Source organism: Palaemon carinicauda, chromosome 30, assembly GCF_036898095.1.
Source record: "Palaemon carinicauda isolate YSFRI2023 chromosome 30, ASM3689809v2, whole genome shotgun sequence".
NCBI lineage: Eukaryota > Metazoa > Arthropoda > Malacostraca > Decapoda > Palaemonidae > Palaemon > Palaemon carinicauda.
Window position 1 is genome coordinate 68,653,601 of NC_090754.1, and position 26,874 is coordinate 68,680,474.

At 47.1% G+C, this 26,874-nt stretch overlaps 1 pseudogene; it reads right to left on the bottom strand.

Moving 5' to 3' along the window:
- The window catches only part of LOC137623256 (uncharacterized), a 259,055-nt pseudogene extending 239,157 nt beyond the window's left edge, over positions 1–19,898 (bottom strand).
- Positions 19,899–26,874: the final 6,976 nt, after the last annotated feature.

Below are 26,874 nucleotides of genomic sequence, written 5' to 3' on the forward strand. Positions count from 1 at the left end.
TTAGAGGAAGTGTTCTGGGAACGTCTACTAGCCATTGCAGTACCTCGGTGAACCATTCTCTCGCGGGCCAGAGGGGGAGCAACCAACGTCAACCTTGTCCCTTCGTGAGAGGCGAACTTCTGCAGTACTCTGTTGACAATCTTGAACGGGGGGGAACGCATAAAGGTCTAGATGGGGACCAATCCAGAAGAAAGGCATCTATGTGAACTGCTGCTGGGTCCGGAATCGGTGAGCAATAAATTGGGAGCCTCTTGGTCATCGAGGTTGCGAACAGATCTATGGTAGGCTGACCCCATAAGGCCCATAGTCTGTTGCAAAACATTCCTTGTGAAGGGTCCACTCTGTTGGGATGATTTGACCCCTTCCGGCTGAGGCGGTCTGCCATGACATTCATGTCGCCTTGAATGAACCTCGTTACTAGGGATATGTTTCGATCTCTTGACCAGGTGAGGAGGTCCCTTGCGATCTCGTACAACGTCATCGAATGAGTCCCTCCTTGCTTGGAGATGTACGCCAAGGCTGTGGTGTTGTCGGAGTTCACCTCCACCACCTTGCCTAGAAGGAGGGAACTTGAAGCTTCTCAAGGCCAGATGAACTGCCAGTAGCTCCTTGCAGTTGATGTGCAGTGTTCTTTGATCCGCATTCCACGTGCCCGAGCATTCCCGACCGTCCAATGTCGCACCACAGCCCGTGTCCGATGCGCCGAGAAGAGAACAGCCAGTGGCAAACCCTCCTTGAGGAGAATGTTGTTCTTCCACCAAGTCAGTGAAGACTTCATCTTCTCGGAAATAGGAACCCGAGACCGCTTCTAGCGTCTTGTCCTTTCTCCAGTGAGCAGCTAGGTGAAACTGAAGGGGGTCGGAGGTGGAGTCTCCCTAACGCGATGAACTGGTCCAGTGATGAAAGCGTCCCTATCAGACTCATCCACTGTCTGACTGAACATCGGTCCTTCTTCAGCATGGACTGGATGAATTCTTGGGCTTGACTGATTCTGGGGGCCGACGGAAAAGCCCGAAAAGCTTGACTCTGAATCTCCATTCCTAGGTATACTATAGTTTGGGGATGGGACGAGTTGGGACTTTTCCAAATTGACCAGGAGGACCCAATTCCTTGGTCAGATCTAGAGTCCACTGTAGATTCTCCAGACAGCGACGACTTGACGAAGCTCTTAAAAGCCAGTCGTCCAAATAGAGGGGAGGCTCTGATGTTTGCTAAATGCAGGAATTTGGCAATATTCCTCATCAGTTTGGTAAAAACTAGAGGTGCCGTGCTTAGGCCAAAGCACAGGGCTTGGAACTGGTATACAACCTTCCCGAAAACGAACCTTAGAAAAGGGTTGGGAATCTGGGTGGATGGGGACGTGAAAGTAAGCGTCCTTTAGGTCTAACGAGGACCATCCAGTCTTCCTTCCCTGACCGATGCTAGAACCGACTTTGTCGTCTCCATGGTGAACGTCTGCTTTGTGACAAAGACATTCAGAGCACTGACGTCTAGCACCGGTCTCCACCCTCCTGTCTTCTTCGGCACTAAGAAGAGGCGATTGTAGAAGCCCGGGGATTGATGGTCCCGGAGTATGACTACCGCTCCCTTTTGTAGTAAGAGAGACACCTCTTGCTGTAAAGCTCGTCTCTTGTCCTCCTCTCTGTACCTGGGTGAGAGGTCGATGGGAGTTGTTGCTAGAGGGGGGGTTGCGCAAGAATGGAATCCTGTACCCCTCCCTGAGTTAACTTCACAGACTGTGCGTCTGCGCCCCTGTTCTCCCAGGCCTGCCAGTAGTTCTTGAGCCTGGCTCCCACTGCTGTCTGAAGAAGGTGGCAGTCAGACTCTGCCTCTAGAGGACTTGGAAACCTTCTTCTTGCTCCCACGTTGACTTCCGGCACGAGCACCTCCTCTGCTGGAGGCTCTGCCACGAAAGGGCGGAATGAACCTTGACGCTGGAGTGTCCATCCTGGGTCTAGGCACGGAGGGCAAAGGAGTGGCTTTGCGTGCGGATGACGCCCACCAGGTCATGAGTGTCTTTCTGGATCAAGGAGGTGGCAATCTCCTTGATCAACTCTTCAGGGAAGAGACACTTCGAGAGGGGGAGCAAACATAAGCTCCGACTTTTGACATGGGGTGACTCCAGCTGACAAGAAGGAGCAAAGGTGATCCCGCTTCTTGAGGACCCCGGACACGAAAGAAGCCGCAAGCTCACTAGAAACCATCCCGAATGGCTTTGTCCATGCAGGACATAATGAGCATGGAAGTTTCCTTATCAGAAGGGGAGGTCTTCCTGCTCAACGCTCCCCAAACACCAGTCCAAGAAGTTAAAGACCTTCGAATGCACGGAAAACTCCCTTCATAAGATGATCCATATCCGAAGGAGTCCAGCAAATCTTGGAGCGTCTCATAGCCAGCCTGCGGGGAGAGTCTACCAGACTTGAGAAGTCGCCCTGGGCAGAGGCCGGAGACTCCCAAGCCGAGAACTTCTCCCGTGGCATACCAGACGCTAGATCTGGAAGCAAGCTTGGCCGGGGGAAACATGAAGGATGTCTTCCCAAGTTGCTTTTTTGGACTGCAAACCACTCTCCCAGTACCCTTAAAGCTCTCTTGGACGAGCGAGCGAGTACGAGCTTCGTAAAGGCAGGGTGCTGCTGACTGCATGCCTAAAGCGAACTCAGAGGGAGGCGAGCGTGGTGCTGCAGACACAAACTGATCGGATATAAATCCTTGAACAGCGCAAGCACTTTCCTAAAGTCTAAGGAGGGAGGCGTGGTCTTGGGGTTCGTCGATGTCCGAGTGTTGGTCGTCAAGATGTGCAGCTTCGTCATCATCAGAGATTCCATCGTCTGAATGTTGAGGAGGAAGAGGCAACGGAGTAGGTAAAAACTGGACGGCTGAGTCCGGCAGCACGGGTGCATGCGTGGCTGCACTGGACCCAACGTCATGCCACTCGTTGGTCAGTCTGAGAACTGGCAACAACCATAGCTGAGTGGGTGCGCAAAGCGTCTACTCCGACTGTGGAAGGATAGCGGAGACCACCGTGGGTTGCGGAGGCTGACGCACCGCGTCAAAACACGGCAGCTTAACTCCACCCTCCCTGTTGTTGTGGTAGCTCACGAACGGCAAACGGAGGGTTCCGTGCGTCTGTGAACGGTCAGCATGCGTCTGGCAGGGGTCGACTGCGCATGGGTGGAGGAGCTCTCACAGCTGGAGTGTGGGAGCAGGCAGCCTCAGCGTCTGCTGGGCGCACAACCGTGGTAGGTTGTAGGCTAACGGGTGCAGCGTCAACCTTCTCCGCACGAAACTCCTGCATAACAGCAGCTAACTGAGTCTGCATAGACTGCAGCAAAGACCACTTAGGGTCTACAAAACCGGGTGCGGCAACAGACGGAGTTACTGTCTGTTGTGACTTAGGGTCTACAACAGCGGGTGCGGCAACAGACGGAGTTACTGCCTGTTGCGGTACCCACTTTGCCTCTCTTAGGAGGTGTGCAGTCGTCGGAGGACTGCAGCAAGTCCGAACTGACCCAGTGGCTACACCTGGGCCGTTGGACTTGCTCGGAAGGGGACCTTACGTTTAAGAGGCCGTGAGACCTTGGTCCATCGTTTCTGTCGAGAGAACCTCTTCCGCAGACGAGGAATGAACGGGCTCACTCGTCTTCTTGTGGGTGGGACGATCTAGGAAGGATACGTCCGAAACCACGGAGGGAACGTCTGTCCGCTGATTAAAGCCTGTCGAACCCTTTGGTCGTACGATATTGCTTCTCCCCTGGGCCTTGGGAGCTTGCAAGAGGTCCCGGACTGGGAGGACGACAGGCACGAACAGACGCACCCTCATGCGTAACACTGACACTTTTCACTGCACTGACACTCACTTCACTTCCCACTGCACTTTTTACCTTTCAACTCCCTGACGTCAGCCATGAGTTGATTGCGGTCATTCGCCAATGACTCGACTCTCTCACCTAGAGCCTGGATGGCACGCATCATATCTGCCATTGAAGGTTGATGAGAGCTAGCAGGGGGGTCGGGTGCAACCACTACAGGGGAAGGAATAGATTGTGGGGCATGGGGAGAGGAAAAATCAATTGAGCGAGACGAACTCCTCCCGATCCTATCCTTCTCTAGCCTACGTGCATATTTAAGGAATTCTTGAAAATCGAATTCCGAAAGCCCAACGCATTCCTCACATCGATCTTCCAATTGACAGGCTTTACCCTACAATTGGAACAAATGGTGTGCGGATCGATAGAGGCCTTTGGAAGACGCCTTGAACAGTCCCTAGCGCTACACTTCCTGTACTTGGGGACTTGAGAAGGGTCAGACATCTTGAATTAGTCAAAGGGGGGAATTCAAAATCTATCCAAGTCGTCAACAAATAATCCAAAATCCAATAAAAGGAATGCAAGGAAGTATTGAAGATAACTTCTGCACCAGCGATAGCTAATAACCAGAAATGAATACTTCACCAAATAACGTGAAAATCAATCCAGAAAACAAGAGCGTATTTAGTAGGTCTTGCCGGTGGCACGACAGAGAGAAAATTGGTTCTGTGTTGACATCGAGTACTTGGAGTACCTGCTCGACAGATGGCGCTGTTGATGTACATCCCCACCTGTATAGCGATCGCTGGCGTATTCCGTCCGTAGGTTTTTTCTGTCGGGCAGCAGAGCTGACAGCTATATGATCACCGGGTAAGTTTAATATTGAAAATTACAGAACAGTGCAATAAATGGTTGTAGAAAATAAGACTGGTTTTTTAATGTACCGTATTTTAGTGGTGCTTTGAAAGTTTTTGATAATGATTCCTGGCAGAAATCAATAGCTTTTGATTTATAGTTGGTTGACTACCGTAACTGAAAAGTTATGGCTTCGTAATAGGTATCGTCATCAATTATGTTCGAAACACCATAAAATATACAGTAACTACAGTAGTCTAATTGTATGAAATTTAAATTAATTTTTTCAACCTTTATTGTTTCGGCTTGTCACCGTCATAAAAAACTCGACATTGTGATAAAACACCAGTTACAGTACTGTAATAAAAACCGTAGCAATAGTAATGAAACACGGTTAAAACACAGGAGCTTTTGTTTGCCAGGACTAACGGATGCATAAAAAAAAATAGTGGATGCACCACTGCCAGTGTCTAATTCAAATTCTAGGGGAAACCCATTTAACCTTAAAATTTCTCTATATTGCTCCTCATAATCATCGACAAAGTCAATCGAATTCACATCAAAATCAAAAAGTTTCAATAAATCATAAGAATCATGAAAATTTCATTAACCGGAATATGCTTACTAGTAGACTCGTCTACATCATGCACTGTATTAACATTCCTAGATTTATTTCTAACCTTTTTATTGGAACACACTGTACTCACATGGCCTTCCTTGCCACAGTAAACGGATTTTGAGCGAAGCGAAAAATCTGTTTTTGGGTGAGATAGCCATGGCGTCCTGATGGAAGGTTCCTGTTTGGTAGCTTCCTTGGGTATAAGACTACTAAGATATTCCCAGAGAATTTAACCACAGGTTATCACAGAATTCTAACTTCTGGAGCGAGTATCTCAAAGGTTTCCCTTAAGACATCGTAATACAACAGGGGACACGCATGTCTGAACGTGCCACATAGCTATCTCCACCCCGAACAGAGTTAATGCTTCGGTGTGTAAGGGCTGAGAATAGCTGGGAGCCGTTTTCCACAGCTAATCTCACTCGTGGCTACTACTGATACTCGAGACGTAAACAAACGGACGCCCATTGCTCTAATGACGTCACGCGCGTCTTTATCCTGGCGCCAGTTGCTCGCCCATCACCATGATACAATTGTGTAGGGTGGGAACAAACTGAACGAAGTAGTAGGGAGGGTCCATCAGGACGCCATGGCTATCTCACCCAAAAACAGATTTTTCGCTTCGCTCAAAATCCGTTTTTTGGGCTCAAGCCATGGCGTCCTGATGGAAGAGTACCAGAGAATCAATGTATCGTGGTAGATTTTCCCCCAGAGTTAAGTGCCTAGGCATTGACAAAACAGCAAAGTAATCTTAGGTAAGAACCATAGGAACGAAGTATCCTGCCCCCCATTGGTAGGAAGTTCCCATGGGCTATGCCGACGTCAAAGTGGTATTGAAGGGCTATTCATCTTGACAGAAGAACTTTTAAGAGTTTAGAGATGAAGCAGAATGTTTGATATTTGTATAGGAACATTCTGAAGTAGGTCAGTGGTGGTTGGGCACTGTGTATAGAGTTCATCTCCTGATTATCAGAAGTAAGTATTCGTGTAGGAACCTTACTGAGACAAGGTGAATATAATTTAGGATTAGACATCTTAAATTCTTCATGACCATAAAGGAGGAATAAATAAAAACTATGACAGTATGTATTTCATAGTAAGTAGGAGCTGAAAGAGACGCATAAGTAATAAAATAGAAATTTTATTTCACAATGCAGAAATTAAATAATTTACAGCAAAAGTAAAGTTCATTTACAGTAATAATAATGTACATAGAAATAAAGGCTTGCTCTTGAATCTGAAAAGGAATTTCAGGATTAGTAGGTACTCGTTCTCGAGGAACGCAAGTCTTTAAACAACACATCATGCTCAAGGCATGCGGCACTTGTGTGACACTATGACATTTCACCTGGGATAAGAACAGTTATAAAAGCACTAAGTGTTTTTTAGACATCACTATGAATCGCTCGAGGGTCAACATAGGCACCCGAAGAGTTAGAGTCCCAAGTAACTCACTGTTCTACGCAGAGTTAGGTGCAGGTTTCATAACACTACCTGCGGCTACCACAAAATGTTTGATTTCGTGCACTTGTTTCGCATAATGTTTAAAGAAAACTCGCGAGGACTTCCAGCCCGTAAAGTTTTTGAGGCTCTCAAAGTCCATGCTCTGAAAGAAGTTCAGAGAAGATGCCACTTTTCTAGGATCATGACCAGCGGGTGTACTGTTCGGATCCGCTCTGCGAATGAAGTAGGTGATTTTCGCTCTTAATTGTTTCAGTGACAGGTCGCTGCCCGATGTTTCTCCTTTGAAGAGTTGGCCTCCACCAAAGTTCGAAGTTCTGCGAAGATAGACCTTGAGACTCTCTACTGGACATAGAGAGACATCCTCCTTCAGGGGGCATATTCCTCCAAGGGCCCCATCTTTTGGTGGGTAATTCATTTTTGGGCGAGAAACGTCGGATCAGGGGAGAGGGTCACTTCTCCTGAATCAGCAAACAGGATGTGTCCCTCTTCTCTTGATAATGCCACTATTTTCGCTGACTCGAGCTCCCGAGGCGAGAGCAAATAAAAATATAACTTTCTGAGTCAGATCCTTGAGGGGGCATGAATCGTTGTCCAAGTTGGAGGCGAATGGAGCACCTTGTCTAGTGACCAGGAGATCGGTTTCGGAGGGGGTGCTGGGCGGTAGGCGAGCACATGCTTTTGGTAATTTGTTAAAGATGTCGTTGGACAGATCAATTTGGAAAGCATATAGAATTGGTCTAGTCAAAGCCGATTTGCAGGTTGAAATCGTATTGGCTGCTAATCCTTGTCCATGAAGGTGAATGAAGAAGGACATACAGAAATCAATGGTGATTTCTTTAGGATTTTTTGCTTTAACAAAGGAGACCCATTTCCTCCAGGATGATCATATTGCCGTCTCGTGGATTCGGTCTTGTATTCCTCTAGGAAGTCTAGACTTTTCTTCGAGATCCCAAACCTCTTCTTTGCGGCAAGGGAGAGAAAATCATGAGATGAAGGTCCTTGATTTTCGATGATGAAGCGAAGACAGTCGACTTCTGTACTTGTTGAGAGAGAACTGGGCCCGGGAGAGGGATCAGCTTGGGCTGCAGCTCCAGGACCAGGGGGTAACCAGTTGCTCCGGGGCCACTTGGGAGCCACTAGGGCCGCTGTCCCTTTGAAGGTTCTCAGTTTGGAGAGGACTTTCAAACAGAAGGTTGGTGGAGGGAACAGGTATATCTTGGACCCATCTGTTCCAGTCCAAGTGACATGGCGTCCACCACTTCTGCTTTGGGGTCCTCGTACGGGGCTACGTACAGAGGAAGTTGATTGTTGTCGCTCGTTGCAAAGAGATCTATCTGAAGTTCTGGGACTTTGATGAGAGATGAAGGAGAATGATCTTGCGTCTAGAGACCATTCCGACTCTATCGGGTTTGTCCGAGATAGAGCACTCCGCTGTCACGTTGCGGAATCCTTGTAGGTGAACTGCAGACAGGTGCCACTTCTTCTTCTCCGCCAGACGGAAGATTGGGAGAAGCACCTGATTTATCTGGGGCGATCTTGAGCCCTGGCGATTGAGACAACGAACTACCACCGAGTTGTCTAGGGTTAGACGGATGTGGATCGAGGGCGGCGGGGATAACTTCTTCAGAGTAAGAAGGACCGCCATGGCCTCCAAGATGTTTATGTGGAACGTCTTGAATAGTGGAGACCAGGTCCCTTGAGCTTGTTTCAGGTGGGAGTGACCCTCCCCAGCCCTCCAGTGAGGCATCCGTGTGGGATGTTGAGAGATGGAGGAGGGTGTTGGAGAGGAATGGACCTTTTCAGGGCCTTTGCTTCCGACCACGGCTTTAGGAGGCGTCGAAGTCTGTTTGGAAGCCGTCTCTTGAGGTCTCTTCGAGCGATGGATGCCGATCGTCTCCAGACTCCCGCGGCATCCTTTAGCTGTGCGCGAAGCACTGGGTTTGTCACTGAGGCGAATTGTAGAGAGCCTAGAACTCGTTCCTGCTGTCGTCTTGAAATGCGTTTGGATTTCAGTAGTCGCTTGACAGACCCTGCTATTTCCTTCCTTTTCTTCTGGGGGATGGAAAGGCGGTGTGACTGAAGATTCCAGTGGATTCCCAGCCACTGAAACTTCTGAGCTGGAGAGAGGCGAGATTTCTTCTCGTTGATCTTGAATCCCAGGTGTTCTAGGTACTGGGTAACTTCGTCCGCAAGACTTTGCACACTCTTCGGGCGATGGAGCCCAGACTAGCCAGTCGTCGAGGTAGGGCCATCACCTGGACGTTTCTTAGGCGGAGCTGTTGTACTATGGCATTCCGCCAGCTTTGTGAAGAATCCGAGGGGCCACATTGAGGCCGAATGGGCATGGCCGGAAGGCGTAGCTTTTCCTTTGGAGTCGAAATCCTAGGTAGGAGGAAGCATGATGGTTCATTGGAATGTGCCAATAGGCATCCGCCAGGTCTATAGAGACCGTGTAGGAACCTTGAGGCAGAAGGGTCCTTATTTGTTGAAGCGTCAGCATCTTGAATTGTTGTTCTCTATGAACTTGTTGAGGGGGGATAAGTCCCAGAATGACTCTGAGCTTGTCTGAGTCCTTCTTGGGAACGCAAAACAGTCTCCCTTGGAACCTGGTGGGACTTTACCTTCCTTATCACCTTCTTGTTCAAGAGGTCTAGAACATATTCTTCCAGAATGGGGTCGATTGTTGAAAGAACCGCTGGAAGATTGGGGGTGGTTGCACCCAACTCCAGCCTAGACCGTTCTTGATGATGCTGTGTGCCCAAGGATCGAAGGTCCAACGATCCTGGAATTGGCGGAGTCTTCCTCCCACCGGAAGCACTTCATTGCTTCTGGTGTCCCGAGGGCTTGTTGCCTCGGCCGCTAGCTCCCTTTCCTCCTCTACCTCTGGAGGGACGACGAGAGGCGTCTCTGCTTGCACCCCTGGACGAGCCTCTACCTCTGGCATGAAAGGTAGTGGATGGCTGCTCAAAGGCAGGGGTGAAGACCGGTGACTGTGACAACACCGGTTGGGGGACCAATTGAAAGGTCTGCTGTGGTTGGGCAACCACTTGGGAGGTAGCGGGTCCCGGAAACTGACGTCGTTGTTGACGTTGCTGGGGTTTTGGCTTCTGAGGTTTCCTCTTAGGCTGAGGTCCATCGTCCTGAGAGGGTTTCCTTTTTCTGGACATGCCCCACTTGTGGAGTTCCTATTCTCCGTGGCGGCTCTGTCAGTTATTTCCTTGACAAGGTCAGAAGGAAACAGGTGCTTTCCCCAGATGTTGGAGGAAATCAGCCTCCGGGGTTCGTGTTTCACGGTGGCACCGACAAACACGAATTCACGACAGGCTCTACGAGCCTTTATGAAATGGTACAAGTCCTTCATTACTGTAAGTAAGTGGGATTTGGCTAGTACCATGTAGTGATCAGGTACTCTTGTGTCACAGGCCATAACTTCAAGTTGGACTTGATGAGAAAGAGATGCCGCAAGCCTCTCCTTCGTGTCTTGTTCCCGGCGAAGGAGGTGATCATTGAGCTTAGGGAGGTCCTCATTAAACTGACGTCCGGCGACGTCAGGATCGAGCCTACCCACGACGAAAGTATGTTGAACATCTTTCCATTGTCTAGTGTCAGGGGGTGTCACGATGGAGAAGGGTCTGCACTCCTCCAGTGCAGGGCAGGGTTTTCCTTCTTCCGCCGCTTTAAGGCATGCAGCTAAGGCCTTTTCCAGGAAAGGAAGAACCGCAGTGTCAGGTGCGACATAAGTAGGATGCTTCTTGCTCAAGGCAGGAAGCTTAGAGCAGGTAAAGCCCCTGCTCTTAAATGCGGAGGCTAGCATAGCCTGGGCCTTTGCGAGATCGAACACTATCTCTTCTTTAGGTTCGGTCTCCTCCTTCGAGGCAGGTTCGGAACGAAGCCGGACGTAACAGTCCGGGTAGGCCTCGAAGCTTGGGAAGAACTCCACATCTTCCAACGGGACCGTGCCAATCTTGTCACTAACAAAGATCCTGCCGGTCGCAATAACCATATGCTCTGCATACCTCCACGGGTTGGCATGAGAGCAAGCTGGGAGATCCTTAACCGAGATCTTCTTCGGTTCTCTGGATCCAATCATTGACCTGATGGACTCCTGGTTCTCCTTCAGTCTGTCGTCCATGACAGCTCTAATCAGCCGGATCAGTTCTTGGGTAGACGAAGAGGGATCCGGGGTCGAGGAGGTAGACGGAATGGACACATCCGTCGGTGTAGGAGTAGGCGGAGGGATGGATGAGGGAGGAGCTCCAAGCTCCGACTCGGTGTATTCCACCTTGTCTTCGTCCTCTTCGGCTCCTTGAGCCATAAGCGTCTTCTCCGTGTCTTCCGAGACGTCAGAGATCTGCTCATCATCCTCGGAATCTAGACGACACTCATGCATGGACTGAGCCATGACCACATCAGGTTCCACCGTAATTTGGACAGTGGGGATTGCGTCTTTCGGAACCACTGAGTCAGGGGAGGCCTTAGGGAACAACAGGGACCTCAGTTCTTCGGTGGCCAGGTACGGTCCGGTAGCATTTTTCTGAAAGCCACGCACCCACTTGCGCAGCTTTTCACGAGAAATGTCTCTAACCTCCGCTGAGGGAGGGTTATGGAAGGCCTCAACTAGGTGGGCCTGGCAGACCGTACAATCCAGTGGATTCCAGAACTTCAAATCCCCTTTCTTGTCTGCACAAGGGGCGTGAGTCCTACAAGCCGTATGCCCGTAAAACTGCGGGCGTTTCACAGCGCAGAAGGCGAAGTCACACTTCATCTGCTCCTCCTGTGGAAGAAAGAGAAAATGAGTATGGGGGAGTCATAGGAATGGCTCTTAAACTAAGTTAATATTAATCATTAATTTTAACTTAAGAAGGTGTGATGCATAGAGAATGAAAACAGTAAAGGAGAACACACTCCATGCATCTCGCCCGGCTGGTTACCATAAGCTTGGTCCTGGGATAATCCAAATGACCGAGATCATTGGATATAGTTTCCTAGGATTCCCATTATATTGGAACTCCATGGAAAGCCAAGGACAAGGTTGGGATCGAATTCATTCGGTTCCCAGTTAAGAGCCAGAAGGCCTCATAAAGGTAACTGCTTCTGGCAACCAGCCGTGCTAAGATGCACATAGCATGCTGGAATTAGAAGAATGCAAAGAGACAGCATGATCACTAATAAAGCAGTACTAGGTACTGATCTTAAAAGCAAAGCAGCTTATCTATTTGCTATGTAGAGCTATCTTAGTCTTATGATAGCTACAGTGAGGGGGTGCAAGTATTCTTGACGCCTCCGGGGCATCCGGCAAGCCGCCGGCATGCCGGAGCTCGCTCCAGCATAGATTCTGGCATTAGAACAGACAATTTTCAAAAGTCAGTTAGGTACCAGGATGGCGGCCGCCGGCACAGCGGCGGCACGCCGGCAAGGAGCGGCGGCTCCGGCAGCCGGAGGATGCCAGGTTGGTGACTGGGATAAGGATGGTACAGGTAGTATCGGGTTGCCGGCAGTATATGCCGGCACTCCGGTGATCGACCGGCAAGCGGACGATTAGATAGGAGTAGGAGAGCCGCCGGTAGTAGCCGGCGGCAGCCGGCAGTCCCTCGGTACACGGGGGGCTGGCGGCAAGGGTAGGGAAGTCACCAAGAGGGAGGCAGGTATTGTCGACAGTAGAGGCGGCAAGAGACCGGCACCCGGATAGATAGAGAGACAGGGGGAGGGGGGAAGGAATGCAGGAAGTACCGTCAGGGTTCCAGACATCCCTCCCCCTCCCTGAGAGGGTGTACCCATGATAGAGACAGGCTCTAACATCCATAAGCAGGGGTCACTAGGGACCGGGAGCAGGTAGCCCAAGGGAGGGCTAGGGAACACCCAAGAGGGGGGGGGGGAGACTCCCCTATGCAGAACTACACTAGTAACTAACCTTATAGGACACTATGAAGGTATATGTACCAGAGCGGACTGCACAGGGAAGCTCGGGTAGCCCTACTCATCCACCCTAAGGAGGATTTGTAGGACAGGGGACAGATGAGTATAAGCTAACCTAAGCATAGGCTAGGCTATACAAGAGATAGGTGGGGAGGGAGAAGAGAGAGGTCTTCCCAGGAAGGGTTTCTGTACCAGAGCGGCCACTAAGGGAAGGGAGGACACTCCCTAACCTAAGATCAGGCCGATCGGCTAAAACGGTGCAAGAGTACAGTTTCAGCATGGAACAGAGAAACCTTCCTAACCCGACCTAGAGCAGGGCTAAAAGTCCTGAACTAGGCAAGGAAGAAGACATATCGCTATCGCAGGAAAGTCATAGACTATCCTAGCCATAGAGGTAGGCTAGCCTAACCTCACTCTCAGACGCAATCCTAAAGGGGGTTCATTCCTTTAGGGAGGACTGAGAGGCGATATATATACTCTATTAGACAATTAATCCCTTTACTCAGAAAAGGGATCAAGGCTAAATAGAGGGAATGCCAAGGCAGGGGATGAAGGAAGCATATAGGGGTCCTAAGGTTAGGTTAGGCTAGAAAGAATCACTGACTAGCCTATCCCCTATATGGTCCCTGAAGGCGAAAACATTTGCATCACTAGTCAAAAGTATTGTAAAATAATAATGCCACTATCTTCATAACTTAGTCTAGGATCACTAATAAATCATGCATGAACACTTGTATGTAGGCTCCTGGCCTGGGGGCTATAGAAGCCGACTGGTATGAGGTCAATCGATGACCGATAAAAAGCGTCTAAACACGATATAAAAGTTCCTAGCTATGAAGACTAAATAAACTAATGTATTCGATTAGTATATAATGCCGGAAGCGTTGTTGTGGCTAACTAAATAAGATATGCAAAACAACAACGACGCCATAAAATGGCGGGTCCGGTAGAGGCACAGCTCTGCCACAAAACATCAATTATTTCGTAAAATAATATTTACTTTACGGCCAGAGCTTAATTAAACAATACTGGAACCTTGTACTCAACTTTCCAGAAGAAGGCGAGGCTGAAGGTAACGACATAGCGAAGATGCAAAGCGATAAAGTTAACACAAGGGAAAATCCGTCTAAGTAGGGCAGCTACTAAACAAAGGATAAAGACGCGCGTGACGTCATTAGAGCAATGGCGTCCGTTTGTTTACGTCTCGAGTATCAGTAGTAGCCACGAGTGAGATTAGCTGTGGAACGGCTCCCAGCTATTCTCAGCCCTTACACACCGAAGCATTAACTCTGTTCGGGGTGGAGATAGCTATGTGGCACGTTCAGACATGCGTGTCCCCTGTTGTATTACGATGTCTTAAAGGGAAACCTTTGAGATACTCGCTCCAGAAGTTAGAATTCTGTGATAACCTGTGGTTAAATTCTCTGGGAATATCTTAGTAGTCTTATACCCAAGGAAGCTACCAAACAGGAACCTTCCATCAGGACGCCATGGCTTGAGCCCAAAAATAACATTTAGCATTCTTAAATTTACAATTATTAGCTAAATGGTTATCACGCCCACAATGAATGCATTTACCTTGAGCTTTACCATAATCACTTTTACCTCTCCCCTTAGTCTGCACTAGAATTAGGCCTAGGCCTAGTTACTTTATGCCTAACCTTGTTAACGGTACCTGATGGCCTATTATCTGTAAAAGAACTTGAAGTAGGACTACACTCGGTAACATAGGCAGTTTCTAAATTGGTAACCTTGGCAAGTAAATCACGAGAGGAGATGGATTTAAACTCAAAAGGATCAGCTAATAAAACCTTAAAATATACTTCATTATCAATACCAACCAATAACTGTTCCTTCAACCTTCGGTCAAACTCATTATTAAATTCACACTGTTGAGCTAATAATTTAAGTTCTGCATAATATTCCTTCACTGACTCACTCCATTTCTTCTTCCTCTGTAGGAAATCACATAATGCTCTATGATAACTTGGTTTCGTTATGAAATGAGACTTAAGTTGATTTACTAGGTCATCAAAAGGAACTGCAGACGGCAACTTCGGTGCTGTTAACTTACAGATCGTGGAAAAAGTCTCTACTCCCACTAAAGAAAGCAACAAAGCCCTTTTTGCTGTCGCCTCGGTTACTTCGTTTACTTCACAATTCATGGAAAATAGATCCAACCATAAAGATAATTCCTACTTATCTGGATTGAATTCGGGAATTGCTGGTCTCCTTGCCGCTGCCCTCCTTCCTGACTGGGTATGGAACTTCGGTAAATCGGTAGTCCCCAACAATTACAGCTGAACTCAGGCTACTCACTGGAGTCTGGACGTTGGCCAGGCCTAAACTGGGTGTGCTAGGCTAGATACGGCCGGCTGTCGTTGGTACACTAACTCTGCTTCCATATGACATACCTCTTTGTACACTGGGTTCTTCCTCGTCGCCACTGTTACATCCTCGTCCCTTTAGTACTTAGATCCCAAGAAGACAGGTTGGTAATTCACGTACTTTATTCTAGTATATCAAATACAAGTAAGCAGACCCATGCTTCTGCTGGCGTCACAGTTCGTGGATGGCGGGGAAGACAACAACAACTACTCAAAGGTTCAACATAGTAGAATGAGAGAGTAGTGTTTCTCAATACATTACAACCATACTGATAGAGATCGTATCGAGTTCCTGTGGGTCACGTCTTGCAGGAGAAAGGTTGTGAAAGTCACCTGGAGCATCCACATCTTTTCTTGTAAAACCTGCGCCACAGAGTAATCTGCTAAGAAGGACCAGGGGCATAGCTATCCCCCTGACATGATCAATAAAATAATAGCTATATTTATATTGCATATTCCAATATCAAAAATATATAACAAAGAAGTTTAGAATATAAAACGGGCCCTTTATTCTGGATGAACAAGTAACTTACGACGAAAGCACCACCTATCAGTCTTTTTCTGAACTACCAGGTGGAAGTAGGCTGCTGTGGTATGAGCTAAAATCACAAGAGGAGCAAAACGAAAAATTTTTCAAATAAAATCTGTAACTTCGATAATAGAGGTTTCCGCCTGTAGTACATGGGATTATAACTACTGTACAGTAGTTACAATTATTTATTCAATTATGCAAGTTTCAATGTCCCAACTAATATTGCACTATTTTATAATTGAAACAGCTAATGCAAGTAATGCATGCAGTAACGCACCATTATGGACTTAAGAGTGAGAGACAGACTTCACATTTTAGACTTACCTAATACAATACACAAGTCATAGATGAAATTACTCTAGATTTTGAAATAAATTAAACTTCCCTTAAGTTCCCTCCTGGAGACACCTTCATATCAAACTGAAGGGGAGGGTGAAAAAAAAAAAATGGCTGTTGTAGAACATCCGGGAATTTGTGCATAAATATTTAGAAGCTCATAATTGGTTAAAAAAGCCAAGTAATGATTACGGTAAATGTCTAGGAGAAGGCCGCACCCGTTTTTCAAGTATTAACAACGTAAAACGGCAAAAAACAACCAGATTATTGTTGCACAGTGCATAGAAACATGAGGAAATGAATAAAAAAGAAACTAGACTTAACTCTTACACACAAAATGTAAGCATAAACCTACTACTACAATTATGGGGGACCCCAGTGGGAAGCGGGGTTTTTGGGTGGGGGGGAGGAGGAGAAAAGTGATTTTTCGGGGCACTACCGAACCTAATACAAGCAACTAACCTACCCTGGGGGGGCCTGTACCCCTACCTAGGCCTACAGGGCCCCCCCCCCCCCCCCCCCCCGCGACCCCCCCTTAAGGCTACAGTGATTTTCAGGGCACCACCGAACCTAATACACCCACCTAACCTAGCCTAGGGTCCTGTACCCCTACCGGGGGGGGGGGCCTCCGCCCCCCCCCCCCTGCAACCCCCCCTTAAGGACACTACCTAACACATCCATCAAACCAAATCCAAAGTGATGGTACTGCTGTATACATTGTTATACTATCACCATTATAATATACTCCATAAATTAATGAAGCTTACCTTAAACTGTTGGTTCATAAAGATGTGCTGGTGCTTTGAGGAAAACGTGAAGCCGTTGGGAAGGTTCCTTGACATGCAGGGCAATTTTTATTTTGTAAAATTAAATTGTCTCTCTGGCACAAATCCACTAGTTTTTCTATAACCCCCGAATAAGTTAAAACAAACTCATTGTAAGTTAGGAAACAGTCAGGACACGAAGATGGAATTTCAACTTCTTGTGCAACATGAGATGACGTGCTTGCTATGGCCTCCATGTCTAAGAACGAAATTAAATGCCTTGGTAAGATAATGTATTGTCGCGCTGTGATTGGCCAAACATGTATGACGTCATAGTGGATAGGCGCTGTGATTGGCCAAACGTGTAAGACTTCATAGTGGACTAGTTTGTCTGCGGATTATAGTGGTTACAGGGCTCATTTGAGCAAAAACAAGACAGTCAACAATAACAACAGACTTAGAAAAATCTGGGAGGAAGACAAGAGTAGCGTGAGTTTGATCGTCGATATTTCGACTATTATTGATTTTCACTAAATTATCTCACTGGTATACCATTATTTACATACATCCCTACACATTCTAGTAAAAATAAATTGAATATCACTGATATCTTCATGTGGCCCTCTCCTAGACATTAACCATGATTACATCATACTAAAAACAGAATAGAGTGCTTTCAATGACGTCACTGGGAATCGCCGGCGGCCATGCTGGAGGGCATAAAAAGCAAAAACATGGCGGCTGCTACAGCGAATATGGACAATGAGAGCGACTTTGTCAAACAATTGTCAGGTGATAAGCGTTTTTACAAGCAGAAACTCGATCTAATTGATGGCCTAGATCCATACCAGATGCAGAATTCATTCAGTCAAAATATTGAGGATTTTCCCAGTATTTCATACATTGATATGGTGAACTACTTGGTACTGTCGGCCAACCCAGAACATGAGTGGGCATATATTTCCATTGAATAATCTGCTTCCAGAGTTCTTTGTTTTTCCCTTTAATGCTTTTAAGTCCAAAATTAGATAAACACTGGGCCGATGAAGAGTGTTTATCATTATAATGCTAATATTGATCATTTAGCCTAACCTTGTGTATTATAATTTTTTATTGTCAAAATGTATGTAAAAGTTTCGCATTATAATGTCAAATCTTTTATCAGTTCATGCCTAACCATTGTGTTTGTGTTTGGTTACAAATGCTATAATTTCTTATATACATATAAACATATGATGGACAAACTCTATTGTAATGCTCTTGGATGATCGTTTTGCCTCCTTGCAATTAAATGCGCAACTTTAATTATTTTTTCGATGTTTCATATATAAGCTGAAGACCCCTTCGGATTAAACCAGCTTTCAGATATTATTATTATTATTTATAACCAATGTTTATTCATCACATAGGCCTGTATGTCTGCACAATTTAATACACAAATTAAAATAAATATAAATATACACTTAATTATATATAGGCATGAGCACCTTGGCGAAAGAGAGACCTAGGTAAGTAGCCTTTGTTAATATAGCCAATATGGGCGCTTTTGATTTTTGTTTTGTAAATCTGAGATGCCCCTTTTGATGTTTAAAAATTGAGATGCCCCCTCCCCCACACACACTACACACTGAACTGACGATGATACTTGTGAAGTCACCCATGCGATCGGATATAGCATGTTTACACAGGAATAATGATACTTTTAGGGCCTAGCCGAGACTGACCTGATATGAAACGATCAGAACAGATACGTGCCCAGGGTAGTGAGGATTCACGTAGATCAGCCCGTGATATTCTGGTCAACCACAAGTCACGTCTGCACTTGGATAATTCTTCTGTATCTTTGTCCTGATTCTGAATAACTGCCGGTAAGCGGTAGAAACTCTTGTCATCTCTTCGTCCTCAATTCCCACAGCCAACAATAGCGCAAAAACTGGGCCTTGTGTGAATGTGAATGTGATGAGATAGCCAAATATTCAACAGTTCAACCATAGCTATTCACTGAACGCGTCTTTGTATGTCCTCCAAGATGGCGGACCGGAAGTTTGATGACGTGTATTGAAAGGACTCTATAGCTTGCAAAAGCGAGTGCAAGCAACGTATGCGCTATAACTCACCATTAGTCTCCCAAAGGTAAACAATGAACTTAGAGTGAGAGATAGACTTCACCTTTTAATTAACCGATGCTTAAGCCACGGCTGAGCAAAAAACATTAAGGGGGACGAAAGTGAATCACAGAGAATTGGAATACTTCAATTTTCATCCACTTACATGATCCATATATTTTTCCAACTGGTTATCTTGTGCTTATTTTGCATTTCTGACCATTACTATTGCTACAAATCACTAGTTTTATGGTATTTCTCTACCCAAAAAAACACCGGATTCCCACTGAGGTTCCACATAATTGTCTTTACATGAGGGGGTAAAACATTCATAAACGAGGAATTTGCCCCAATAACCGTGGTCAGTAATGCCAAAAAAAAAAAAAAAAAAAAAAAAAAAAAAAAAACAAGATAACGAGTAGGAAAAATATATGGTTCATGTATTTGGCTATAAACAAGATTATCATATATTTACCTTGAAAGGTAATGGTTTTTGATCTGCCAGGTGCTCCCTTAGCTGTACATGCTGAGCTGTGCACACTAACCCCGTTGATTATTATTTCTCAGATAATTAAGTTTCTATTAGCTGTGAAAATAAGTATAACTTTGATAAAAACGGACGTTATTCTATATGGAAATCGTGTTTTTTGGAGGAAAATCTTTTCCCGTCCGTAACTATAATAAAACCAAACAATGTTCATTGCAGATAAAGATGTGGTAGTGCAGGGGTAAAGATTTGCTCTCGTAATGATAGTGCATTTCCTAAAAAAAAAAATACCAAAATACAACCTTTACAAAATAATTATCAAAACCTTACCTAAATTGAACAGGACACGATCGCTGGTATTGGTAAGCCATGAAAATGCCCAAAGTCCATCTTAGGCCTAGCCTAAGGGTCATATTGTAGTCGTTCGGAAACAAATAATTTTCCCACTCAACAAAAATCACTGTAATAACAACGCAACCTTCGAAGTCCGACTATATTAATCACAACACATTTGAAAATATAGTCATCATTGCTTTAAAACGAGACCAATAATATGTAAAAGTGTAAATCACTGTTTGCACAAGGATATCATTACAATACTACGTTGAAATGCTAGTGTCAAATCTTGACATCTCCGAATCTTAACTCATATCATCTATTAAACGTAATAAAGACTACTCGATCTCTTAAAGGCAAACAATTTGATATTCTTTTGTTTTTATAGAGAGTCGCCGGTCGCGTTTTAATGGTCCATGTCCATGGATTGATAATTAGTCTTGGACTCTTGACTTGTATGTCTTACCCGTGAACAGTATTTGATTCTAATTGGTGTTACAGTATTTTATTCTAAGTGTTAATCGTTGTTTTACGTTCTCCCTGACGAGAAAATCCTGGAAGATTTGCAACTAGTGGCTATTTGAACTTTTAATCAAGTAGTGATGTAGCGGTCGTGCAGAGACAATTTGACAGGTATGTAGTATATGATAATTAAAAATCCGATTTGCTTGCATGCTTTAGACGTCTAAGGAATCAAGACTTAAGTGCCAAGTTTTGGCATGTGTGTTGGTTCAGAACGTGAACAAGGAGAATTGGTTTTGTTTGGCATAGTTGTTTGTGCAAACATTGAAAAATAGTCTTTGATTAAAACCTTTGCGTCCCTGAGCTAACCCCCCCCCCCCATCCCTCTCTCTCTCTCTCTCTCTCTCTCTCTCTCTCTCTCTCTCTCTCTCTCTCTCTCTCTCTCTCTCCACACACACACACACACACACACACACACACGCATATATATATATATATATATATATATATATATATATATATATATATATATATATATATATATATATATATATATATATATATATATATATATATATATATATATATATATATATATATATATATATCAGTAAAATTATAGAACACGTCACGAGCCTTAGCTTCAGTAAGTAGTGTGCTTTCAATGCCAACGATTTTGACCTTTATTTTCACTGCATATAAGCCGTTCTACCATTATGGAACCCCCTCACTTCCCAACGAACACATGTGTGAACCTGGGACTTTAGGTGCGCGAAAGCAGGACAAAATTTGATTATTTAGTACTTTCAAGATTTGTAAAAGGCCACAGAACCTAACAAACACACCTAACCTATCCTAGTAGTTCTCATATCATAGACCAAGCTGGGGCACAAGCCCCCAAGACTCCCCTTCCCAGGTCACAAACCTTCCCAAGTCATAGACCTAGCTGGGTATCTCAGTATATCAGGCAAAGTGGTCCATTTTTTTGTGGTTGGTGTCATGGACAGGGTATCGCTCTTCTTAGTGCCACTTCTAACGATAGCATAGTTCTTATTGTATGTCAGGGAGAAAAAAAACGGGAAAATTTTATTTACGGACAGGAAAACATTTTGATATAGATTTATATATTTCGGTATTACGGATTTATGTGCGATAAAAATATGTTATTTTTTAAGGAAACAGGCATTTTTCTATGAGAAAAAATTGTTTCTTAGAACAAAAGATTTCCCCATCTGTAACTAAAATAAAACCTAAAACATTGTTCAGTGTCGGCGGTTAAAGGCTATCGATCAGCCTTTAGCCTTGTCTATGAACTGAATAAAGTTGATATTTCCTCCTCGGCAGAATTGTCTCTCCTAATACGGAATTTTGAACTCACTTGCCCTCAGTCAGAAGGCAGACATCCTCCCTGGAATATAGACATGGTTCTACGTTCACTGAAAGGAGCTTATTGTAAAGCCCTTTGTCAAGCCTCAGATCAGACTTGACCCTGAAGATGGTCTTCCTTCTACCCTTGGTTCCTATGAAGAGGGTCAGCAAGCTTCATGGTCTGTCTTATAACATCTCCTGTTCAAGTGGATGGGGGTAGGTGACACTCGGTTTCATCCTTGAGTTCATGGCTAGGATTCAAAATCTAGCCATAGCAGATCCTAGATTTGGTCCCTTCCAGATTGAGAGCCTCCAGTCTATAACAGACGATCTGGATCAGCAGTTACTCGGCCCTGTAATGGCACTGAGGAAATGAAGGTAGTAGGTTGGCGAAGGCACCAGCCACCCGTTGAAATACTATCGCTACAGTTAAATGGGATCCTTTGTCTGGCCAGACAGTAGTGCATTGGATCCTTCTCTCTGGTTATGGTTCATTTTCCCTTTGCCTACACACACCCATTAGTCTGGCCTATTCTTTATATATTCTTCTCTGTCCTCATACACCTGACAACACTTAGATTACCAAACAATTTTTCATCACCCAAGGGTTACTGCATCGTAATTGTTCAGTGGCCACTCTCCTCTTGGTAAGGGTAGAAGAGACTTTAGCTATGGTAAGCAGCTCCTCTAGGAGAAGGACACTTCAAAATCAAACCATTGTTCTCTTGTATGTGGTAGTGCCAAATCCTTTGTATCAAGGTCTTCCATTGTCTAGGGTTAGAGTTCTCTTGCATGAGGGTACACTTGGGCACTCTATTCTATCTTATTTCTCTTCCTCTTGTTGTGTGAAACTTCTTTAGTTTATATAGGAGATATTTTACTGTTCCTAAAATATGTTATTTTTACCTTGTTTCCATTCCTCACTGGGGTAGTTTCCCTGTTGGAGCCCCTGCTTTTCCAACTAGGGTTGTAGTTTAGCAATTAATACTGTAAAAATACAGTAATGATAAAAGAACAGAGAGTTCACCAGCAAATAAGCAGATTCTTTGTAAGCACGGTGCGAAATAAAAGGAAGATCACAAAAAACTTGGTTTTCCTAGATCAGGCAGGTGATTGAGAGAGTCGTTCAGCAAGACCATTCTCATCCCAGTCACTGTTACCGTGCCCCTCGACGTCAGGGCTATCTTTACATCCCTGGTATTTAAGAAGAATTTCTCTCTGTGTCACAGGTGTTACAAGCAGCTGTGTGAAAATGACAAACTCCACAGGAGCCTAGACATATTCACCTTGTGTCTTGTTGTGGCTGCACAAAACGTGGTCAATTGACACCTCAGTTCCCTTGTAAGACAAGTAACAGTCAATTGAGGGCTGATGTTACCCGCAAGTAAGGCTAGAAAGAATGTGAGTGACTGGCCACTACCTATTTCATTCTCCCCTCTCTTGGGTCTCAGCATATGAGGAACTCTGCAAGCTGAACTCCTCTGACTACAGGTGGGTACCACGCTCTTTGTGCATCCTGGTATATTTTTATTTATTTGATATGTCCATGTCCTCAAAGCAAGGTGAAGTGGGGCAATGCATAGGTAAGTGAGGGACTTGGCTCCAATTTTACGCTTCATCATCATCATCACGTTTAAAACTCATCCAGAACACAGAAATTACTGGCAGATCCCTGCTCAGACATCCTCCATAACGTTTAAAACGCTTCCAGACAACTAAAATTACAAGGGCCTTGGTTAGATTTCGCCAGTCGTCTCTATCTTGAGCTTTTAATTCAATAACTCTCCGTTCATTATCTCATGTCACATTTCATAGACCTCAGCCATGTAGACCAGGGCCTTCCAACTCTGCTAGTGCCTTCAGGAGCCCATTTGAAAGTTTGGTGAACTAATCTCTCGTGAGGAGTGCAAAGAGCATGCCCAAATCATCTCCATCTACCCCTCATCCTCATATGGTACCCAAGTAATCTCTCTTATAGTTTCATTTCTATCCTATTCTGCCATTTAACTCCAATATTCTTCAGAGGGCTTTGTTCTCAAATCTACAAAATCTGTAGGATATAGTTTCTTTGTCATACTATGACTCGTGTCCCTAATATAACACCGATCTCACTAAACTGATATTTGTTCCGTAACTGGAATACAAACCACGCTTTGTTCCGTAACCGAAATACAAACCACGCTATTTACATTGGGTTTTCCTTTCGGCGTAGCTGAAATTGACGAGCCAATAGATTTTAACGAGGGTTAACTACCCCCGCGCTAGTTAGCGGGGGTAGGGAAAGGGGTAGCTTGCCACCCCCCCCCCCCCCACACACACACACCGGTGATTTGCTTCTCTTCACTTTTGGCTCGGACGATGTGCAGACGTGGCTGTCTATCGTCCTCGTATTTTACAGCCTTGATCTTTTCTTTGCTTTCCCTCAGCTTTGTGTGTTTGAAGTTGGCCTAGCCCTTTGGTGTTCATCATGCGCAAGTGCCCTGGGACTGCCGGCCGCCCTTGTGGTACCTTCATGTCTGCGGTGGATACCGATCCTCACACCCTTTGCCCGCAGTGTCGAGGCCGATGGTGTGATAGTGAAGATACTTGTAGGGAGTGGTCTGCCTCCCAGTGGGAGAGGTTTGCCCGCCGGCGTAAGAAGAAGTCCAAGAGAGACCGTTCTCCTTCGAGGGTTGCCTTGAAGGAGGAAGGCTCTCAGGATTCTTCTTCCGCTGCCCAAACCCTCCCCGAAGCTCCCCCTCGTCCGGCTCCTAGTGAGAGGCCGCCGAGTGGGAGCGCAGGCCCTAGTTCTGTTTCCCGACCTCGTGGTGCGGGAGAGGGCGTCGCCTCCCATAGCGGGGCGGTTCCCCCTCCTCCTCCGGGGGAGGATTTTGATAATGATAATTCTATGTATAATGATGATCTTTTTCAGCTTTGGGGTTCCTTGGGGCTTAAGGGCCTGCCCTCCAAGGAAGCCCTGTTTGACCTTATTCAGTTAGGGGCCGCTGTCAAGCAGTCACCGGTGATAGCAGAGGTAGATCCTCTGTCTATCGTCGACGTTGTGGTGGCAGAGGCTTCCGACGAGTCTGGTCAAACCTCTGCGGTTCCTGATGTGGAGGACATTGCTGAAGGCTCTCCTCCCCCTTCTGTACATCCTTCGGAGGGGGAAGGGGGTCCTGCGGGCTCTCCTGCGGCTAAGTCTCCCCCTCGGGGAGCACTCTGATTGAGACTCCTCTTCGGAGGATTGAGGATCCTGACGACCTCCCTCGTGGCTGCCTTCGCCGTAAGGCTCATCGTCCGCTTCGCCGCAAGGGCCTCCCGTCTCCCTATAAGGGTGTCAAGAGGCGCCTTTTTGAGTCTTCTCCTCCTCCGTCCTCCGATGGGGCCTCTCCTCACCAGAAGCAGTCTGTAGCAGACTCTCCGGGGATCGTTCACGTTCTCCCACGCCTTCCAGACCTTCTACTTCCTGTGCAGATGGCCAGCAGTCTGATCTCGTCAGCCGACGGGCACCGGTCCCTTCGGGGCAAAGGGATGTCGCCTATGGTGTGGGCGCTTCCCTTGCGCGTCAGGGTTCCCCTGCGCGCCCTTCTGCGCGTTCACGCGTAGTTGCACACCAACACTCTCCTGCTCATCAGCGCTCTCCTGCTCGTCAGCGCTCTCCTGATCGCCAGCGCTCTTCTGATGATCAACGCCCTACTGCTCGCCAGCGCTCTCCTAAAGACAACGAACATCCTCCTGTTCCTGCTGCGCGGCCAGCGCGCCAACGGTCTCCGGAGCGCACTAGATCTCCTGCTCGTCAACGCGCACCTGCGCTTCCAGTTCCTGACACGTGCCCACGCTCGCCCACGCGCCCTAGAACTCTGGTTCAGGACATGGTCAAGGACTCAACTTCTCCTCGCCCTCGCGATCCTGCTCGTCAGCTTTCTCCTGCGCAGCAACGCGCGCGGTCTCCTGCGCGTACATCTAGAGTTCCTGCACGCCCACGCGCCTCCTCTTCCTGAGCCCACTCGCGAGCGTTGGCCTTTGATTGTCGTGCCGACAGCTCCTGCGCAACCTTCTACGCGCCGTCTCCTTGCTCGCCAGCATTCTCCAGCGCGACAGCGATCTCCGACGCGACAACGTTCTCCTGCTCATCAGAGATCTCCTGCGCGTCAACGATCACCAGCACGTCAGCATTCCCCTGAGTGCCGGCGATCTTCAGATCCTCCTCGTGATCCATCGCCTGCGTACAAGCGCTCTCATACGCGTCAGCGCCCAGCAGATCCAGAGAAACATAGGTCCCCTGCGATCAGCTCGCCCACGTGCGGTCGCTCGCCTGCGCGTTCTACGTCGCCAACGGGCCACCACGCGACGACTCGCCATTGCTCGCTCACGCGTCGCAGGTCTCCAGGACACTATCGGTCCCCTGGCCCTCAGTGGTCTCCTGAGCGCTATCGTTCGCCCACGCGCCAGCGCGCTCACTCGCCAGCTCGCCCACGCCCCAGCGCGCTCACTCGCCAGCTCGCCCACGCGCCCACGCGCCCGCGCGCTCACTCACCTACGCACCCGCATGCTCGTTCGCCTGCGCGCGATCGCCCCCGCGCTCGTTTGTCTTCGCGCGATTGCGCGCCCGCTCTCCAACAGCCCCTTGCGCGCGACTCTTTCATATCATCCTCGCGCGAGCGTCAGCACGACCCCCGTTCGTGTCGGGTTCCGTAGCTCGCGGCAGCAGCAGGGACGCGTGTCGCCAGGTCGCAGTCGGGATCGCTCCCACCTAAGCGCAGGTCTCTTTTGCAGGACAAGGAAGGATCTTCTGAGAGGTCAAGGTAACTTTCTTCCCCTTCTTTTTTGCAGGCAGGTTCAGTGGTGTCCACTCCGAAGGATCGCCCGATCCCCTTCCCTCCAGCGGGAATTTCGGACTCTGTGTCCGTGTCTCGGCAGTCCTGGTTTGGTCCTCTGATGCGGGCGTTAGTGAAGGCTTTGAAGCTGGCACTCACCGATCTAGGACACAAGCCAGCGACGGCCTCGCCCCCGCAGAAGAAAAGGAGAGGAGTGGACTTCGTGGTGACTTCTGCCAGGGAGAAGTTGGTTCCTAAGAGGTCCGTCAGGAAGGCCCTGTCCCCTTCGCAGTCGTTTTCTCCTTCTCCCGTAGACGAGGATTTTCCGTCCTCGGGAGAGTCCAGTGAGGCGGCGGTCTCCCCCTCGGCACCAAGGGGAGAATCACCTCCTCGCAGAGGAGAATCGTCTCGCGCGGAAGGTGCCTACCAGACCACTTTGCTGGAGTCTTGTATCTTGCCCAGGAAGGAACCCAAGGACTCCAAGACGTTGCCGAAGTCTTCTGCACGTATTCATCAGGAACCAGCCAGACCCCGGGAGAACGTCCACGTGTCTCCCCAGGAAGAGCTTCCGGGGACAGGAGACTTAGCTGCCAGTCCACAGGGAGGAGAGCAGCAAGAGTATGAGCATGCCTTCTGGCAGG